Source organism: Microtus pennsylvanicus, chromosome 6, assembly GCF_037038515.1.
Source record: "Microtus pennsylvanicus isolate mMicPen1 chromosome 6, mMicPen1.hap1, whole genome shotgun sequence".
Taxonomy (NCBI): Eukaryota; Metazoa; Chordata; class Mammalia; order Rodentia; family Cricetidae; genus Microtus; species Microtus pennsylvanicus.
The window spans coordinates 88,884,953-88,891,960 of NC_134584.1; positions in this window are offsets into that span (position 1 = coordinate 88,884,953).

The window sequence follows — 7,008 nt, forward strand, 5'->3', positions numbered from 1 at the left end:
ACCGTGCCCTTCCTCTGGAACCATTGGCACATCCAGTTGAGAAAGTTTTTTTTAACTACAGTACTTTACATTTATTATTATTATTATTATTTATGTATACAATGCTCTCTGTCTGTATGTATGCCTGCCCACCAGAAGAGGGCACCAGGTCTCAGATGGTTTGTGAGCCACCATGTGGTTGCTGGGAATTGAATTCAGGACCTCTGGAAGAGCAGCCAGAGCCATCTCTCCAGCCCTTGAGAATGTTTTTTTAAGTTGTTTTTAGCCAAAGTATTATATTACTACATAACATGTTGGTCCCCAAAAGCCAGATAAAAGGTTTGCATTATATAGAGCCACAAAGATTTTAGATTTTAGTAGTGTTCCTGTCCATTTCAACAAATACTTAATTACATAGGGAATGTTCAAATAATCTGTCATATGCTGTGCTTAGTCACAGAGCTTACCAATTAGGAAGAATTCGTTCCCTCTCCCATTCATTGAACAAATGGTAGTCACCGTGCTAGTCCTGAGAATACAGAGCCATTGCTGGGTACTTAAGACATTTTATACTCTAGAAGGAGACATAAACATTAGTCTCCTACATGTACCATTACAGCTGTAAGGAAAAAAATCACCAAGAAGGCGCCTAACTGCCGCATGTGTGTGCACAGGTGTCTGGCACAAAACTGAAGGACAAGGAATTAGCCAGACTGAAGGGAGGCTAGAAATTGTGGGGACACTGATGAAGCAGGAGAGAATGTCAGAAGATGCCCCTGCTGCTGTTCACTGTTACACTAGACGCTGAGGGAGGGCGAGCAGAGGCCCTGGGAGGCTGCGAAGCCAGTGGAGCTCAGAGATGCCGAACTTGGAGGACCAAGGTGTTCACTTGTGTTTCCTAAGGGACAGTACTTCTCGGCCTGGTGACAGAATGGTACGAGTCCGTATGGGAGAGGCCAAAGAAGCTGAGAGAAGAAACCCCGGGGGGAAGTTGAGAGAAAATCCCACAAAATGAAAGCCCACACCAGGAGGCGGCTAAGGAGAAAGGTATCTAGGATGGGCCCATGAAAATAGCATCAAATGTACCATACCTCAGTGCCAGACTCAACGGGTTATTTCATCAGTCCCACAAAAACTCCGAAATAAGCCTGGCACCAAAATAAGTGGTACATGCCTTTAATCCCAGCACTCCGGAGACAGAGGCAGGTGCATCTATGGGAGTTCTAATCTAGCCTAGGCTATATAGCAGGTTCCAAGACATCCGGGGCTACACAGGAAACCCTGTCTCAAAAAAAGCAGAAACCTCCATGAAATAACTACCATTACTGTTCCCATTATTGCTCTGCTAGAGCAAATAAGGCACATGAAACCTAGAAGATGCTAGATGCCAGTCAGGATCCAGATCCAATCCAGTAGCACACAGTGGGGCATGCTGGGAGATCCAGTGCTCAGAATGAGATCAGTACATCACCACTGAAGACACTATTAAAAACTTAAACCCAGAGGGCTGAATAGATGGCTCAGAGGTTAAGAGCATTGCTTGCTCTTCCAAAGGTCCTGAGTTTAATTCCCAGCAACCACATGGTGGCTCACAACCATCTGTAATGAGGTCTGGTGCCCTCTTCTGGCCTGCAGATACACACACACACACACACAGAATATTGTATACATAATTAATAAATAAATATTTAAAAAAAAAACTTAAACCCAGCTTCAGTGTCCTGACTGCTATTCCAGGATTCCAGCAGAAAGCAAGAGGAATTCTTGTTTTTCTTCCTAAAGACACAGTTTCTCTGTATAGCCCTGTCTGCCCTGGAACTCAGCCTGTTCACCAAGCTGACCTTGAACTGAGATCCACCTGCCTCTACCCGGGATTAAAGGCGTGCACTCTGCACACACCTTCTTTAAATGGAAGTAGCTTGGAGTCCCTGTAGAAAGCTTGGAAATGAGGACCGAGAAGTCAAGGAGGTCAGAAGTCCTTTGCCCCTTGAGGAAACCCCTGTGTGGCTATATGAAGGCAGATTTTCCAGAGTCATGAGTAAACTAATTTTAAATTAACCAAAAATGGTTTGTTTTGGAATGGACACTTTGAGGTTTGTCGGTATCATGACTGTGTAACTAGATACTGTAAAATGAAATTATGAAATATAAGTAATAATGGCTTGTGTCTGAGGCAAGAGTTCGAGTCGAGCTGCTTGAATATATTGTAAATTCCAGATCAGCACAGAATGAAACATTGTCTCAAAAGCAGCAGCAACAACAAAATGCCCCCAACTCCAATCTCAACAAACTGCCAGAATGTAAGCCAGGCATGGTGTCTCAGTCATATGGCCCCAGTTTCTGGAGAGATGACATTGTCCAAGAGTAACCTAGTGAGTCTGTTTGCAAAAATGAGATGGATGTGGGATACCTTTAATCCTAGCACTCAGGAGGCAGAGGCAGACAGATCTCTGTGAGCTCAAGGTCAGTCAGAGTTCCATACTGAGACCCTGTTTCAATAAATAAATTATGAAGACTACAGAAATATCTGAGGCTCCAACTTAGTGGTAAAGCACTTGCCTAGAATTTCCCTTTCACTTTTTCAGAAAAACTTGTAATGCCTTTGTCAGAGAAAATAGAGACAGTTTGGGAGTGAACTTTGCATTTTCATAGACATTGGGCCTGGGTTTGGAAGGATACAGGCTTGGGAAAGAGAGAGCTAGCCCCTCTGGGGTGGGGCATAGTCCAGCCCCAACCCCATTCTACCCCCATCTCTGCACGCTGCAGCAAGGTGAACAAAAGAACCTGACGTTGAAACACAGTTGTCAGCACCCTGGGGGCACAAAGACAGACGTCTCTGTTCCTCACACCTCACCTTTCCTTTCTCTAAATAGCGTTTGTCAATCTGATAATGACAACATCTGTCTGGCCTAATGCTGACAGACAGCTCAGAGCCTTGTAAATCCTGGAGTCTTTGAAGTTGCCGGGTACCCAGGACAGGGTGTTCCCAGGGATGCCAAAGGAAGGCCGGTCTCAAAATGTTGGCATTCTTACATCAGCACCCAGATGCGGTCTTGCCTCCAGAATTCATTCACTCCTTTTCCTCTTGTTGCTTTTCCCTTTGTTTTAAGCCTTCTCTCCTTCAGAAATCAAAATTCTCTCCTTCATTTTTCGGATTCCTTTTTATAGAAAGCTAATCTCATCAGAGTAATTTCATCTCAGGCTTTTAATGAGATTTAGAAACCTGATTGGAAAAAACAAGAAATTAAAAAAATTAAATCTAGGTGATAGGTATGGGTAGGACATGATCCTCACATTCATAAAGTTAATGTACCTCCCATTTTAAAGAAAAATAGTGGAACATGGATGCTGGCATTTCCATGATACTGTAGGAAAGCACTGTTTTGCTACTTGGCCTATTGGGGATCAAACCCAGAACCCCTTGCTTGCTACAGAAGGACTGTGTCAACTATGTTGTGGAATTTTAATTACAATGTGTTACATTAGTCTATGTGGTGAAATATTTGTTTCATGATGCAAAGATGTGTTGCATTCCCTTATGTTGCATTGGTTTAACTCTGTAAAGCTGTGTTACTTTGCCTGTCTAAAACACCTGATTGGTCAAATAGCTGCACGGCCAATAACTAGGCAGGAGATAGAACTAGACGGGGCTGGCAGGCAGAAAGAATGAATAAGAAAGAAGGAGGAATGAGGAGAGGAGGATGTTGGGGGGGGGGGGCTGCCATACAGCCAGACATGGAGCAAGAAGGAAAGAAAAGATATATAGAAATAGAAAGGCAAAAAAACCAGAGACAAACGGTTAATTTAAGAAAAGCTAGCTAGAAATAAGCCAAGACTGGGTGGGCATTCATAAGAAGGAATACGTCTCCATGTGATTATTTGGGAACTGGATGTTGGGCCCTCCAAGAGCAAAGAGAAAGAACCACTAAACTGCATCTCTAGACCAGAAAGGCATTTTGTAAACAATAATGCTGTAAATGAGGGGATTTCAGATCCTGTGCAGAAAATACTTCAGGATAAGAGTGTCTGAAGATCCTGTTGATTGGCAATCACATCTCCAATGGGATAGAAAGCAGCTGTCCTGTACTGACTCTTTATAAGGGCTCCAGTGACAGAAATAAGTCCCTTTCCTCTTAGCAACAAAGGGGGCATACAGGAATGTCTCTGTCGGGGTGATTAATATAAGTGAGATACACAGCTCCTTGCATTGTCTCAGCAAGAAGTCTTTGATGCCTGATGATTTTCTTAGCTGAAGTAGAAACAAGTAGAATAAACAGAATGGGTTTTGCATTGCCCACCTCCCTTTTCCCTGACAGTGTCTTGCTGTAGAGCTCACACTGGTTTCCAGTTGGCAGTCCTCCTGAGTGCTGGAATTACAGGTGTGGGTTACCACATGTGGCTGAAATTTAAATTTCAAGTACTCTGGGATTGCCTGCAAACCTGACTAGACAGGCTGTTGAGAACTCTTAATCCCCCTAGAGCAAGTTCAAGGACACCCTGTGTTACAGGAGACTCTACCTCAGGCAGGGAAAGCACACACAAAGGTGAATTCAGGCTTCATGTATGTACACAGCTCAGATATCCAAAAACTCATCCCTCTTAATATGTGATAGCACACTAACTTTCAAAATGCCTGAGCCAGCATGACCCTCACCCCAGGAGTGTGCAGTACCCTGTTCCAAAGCACAGATCCGACCTTGCTTTCATGTTTGCTCCTACACTCATTAACACTTTCCAGGGTCTCTGCAGTCCCTCCATTTTTAGAAAACCTATTAAATCTCTTCTCTATCAAGCCGCTAAGGTTTGCTGACTCAGTCTATGAGGAATAAATATATTACTGCTATTTAAAGAAGCCCACTGACTGAGTGGCCTCTACCGTCAATGCATGGTGTCCTCTGCATGCACTAAAAAGCAGTGTTTTTCAGACAGGGCATCCCATACCTTTCCTCCCAACATTTGAGAGACTGAGAAAGGAGAGTATCAAGCTGGAAGCCAGCCTGGGCTATACGGCAAGGCTGTGTTTAGCAAAATAAATAAATGAATGAATGAATGAATGAGTAAGTAAATGATAAATAAATGATCTAAGCCATATGATGCCAAATTGGCCAACCAGTTAAGACTTTATACTGATGCCCTCCAAATCACAAGGACAACTTCCTGCTTAGGTCTCCCACCACCTCAGGAGAGCCACAGACTGCTTAGGTCTGTTCCTGCCTCAGGAGAGCCACAGCCTGCTTAGGTCTGTTCCTGCCTCAGGAGAGCCACAGCCTGCTTAGGTCTCCCACCTGCACTGTTTGTTTCCAGGCAATATAGTGTCTTTCACCCTGGAAGACACTTTCCCCCTTTCTCCGATTTTTGTTTTAAATTTTAAATATGTATGCTTGTGTATGTGTGTAGTGTGTACTTGGCAGATACTTTATATTATGATTTATAATAGTAGTTAAACTACAGTTATGAATTAGCAATGAAAATAATTTTATTGTTGGGGCCACAACATGAGGAAGTGAATTAAAGGGTCACATTAGGAAGGTTGAGAACCTCTATATTACAGGCCTACACCACTATGCATGGATCATGTGGGACAAGGAATGGTGTTTAGGGCTTTTGCATTCCAGACAAACTCTTTATCGACTGATCTATGTCCCTACTTCCTGCTTTCATTTGAATTATTTTAACCATGTGTAGTTGAGTCTCTTTATCCATATTCTCTACATCATGGATTCTCCAAAAAACAAGTTGTTATTGAGTTGTTTCTGTAGCCTTAGTTAGCCTCATTTTCTTTTGATCCATCTGGCATTGCCTCCTAAGTGCTGGGACCAAAGGTGTGCACTGCCACACCTAGCCTGGATGTTTTCCTTGTTACCTGATAAATAATAAAGTATAACACTGTTTACATGCATTTTCAATGTATTAGACATTTAAAATTAGAGGTGATTTCAAGTTTGTGGTGCAGCGTGCACAGCACAGCCAGTCCCTCAGTCAGCTCTCATTACCACAGAAACTGGGAAGTAATCTCAACTGTAGGAGGATCAGAAAGAAGGTGGAGGGATTAAACCTAGCTAGCTGTACACAGTCTCAAAATAAATAAACAAAAATTAAAAAGAGCTAAAGCTGTAGCCCAGTGATGAGTGTTCGCCTAGTATTGCCAGCAATGGTCCTGGACTCGATGCCTGGCACGACACTAAATAAATACACAGGAGAGTGAATGTGCACTGATCATATGCCAGCAGGCCTTCTGCAGGAGGAGCACCTGCCATCCCGGTACCTGCTGAAGTTGTAAGAATAGCTCCATGCCCCACGGAGACAGCTGAATACTGTATTGGGTTGTTCTTTTTCTCTTTTGAGTGTGTGTGTGTGTGTGTGTGTGTGTGTGTGTGTGTGTGTGTATGTGTGTGTCTTTTTGTGTTGTCCAAATTGGATTAGAATCCACTAACATAGCACAGGCTGGCCCAGAATTTACAGTAATCCTTCTGCTTCAGTCTCTCCAATGCTGGTGCTGGGATTACACACCCACCTCTGCCATACCAGGTTTTATATTGTGCTCTTTTTATAACTAACAATAATAAGGCCAATAATATTCTCCCAGAATAAGGTCTGTGTGGTTGCTGAGTAAAAACATAAGCACAGAAGCAATTTTTAAAAGATATCTTTTTTTTACATTTTTTATTGATATTTATTGAGCTCTACATTTTTTGTTCTCCCCTCCCTGCCTCTCCCCTCCCCTCATCTACCTGCCCCCAAGGTCCCCATACTCCCAATTTACTCAGGAAATCTTGTCTTTTTCTACTTTCTACTTCCCATGTAGATTAGATATCTTTAATTTTAATTACACATTCATATGGGGATATTGGTGCAGGTATCTTTGGAGACCAGAAGAAAATGTTATATTTCTTGTCTGTTTGATGTGGGTGCTGGGAATGAAACCCAGGGCCTTAGGAAGAACAGCCAGCTCTTAACCATGAGCCATCTCTCTAAACCCCCTGAATGGCAGGCTCCATCCAGCCTGGCTAAGTGGATTCTAATCCCAGT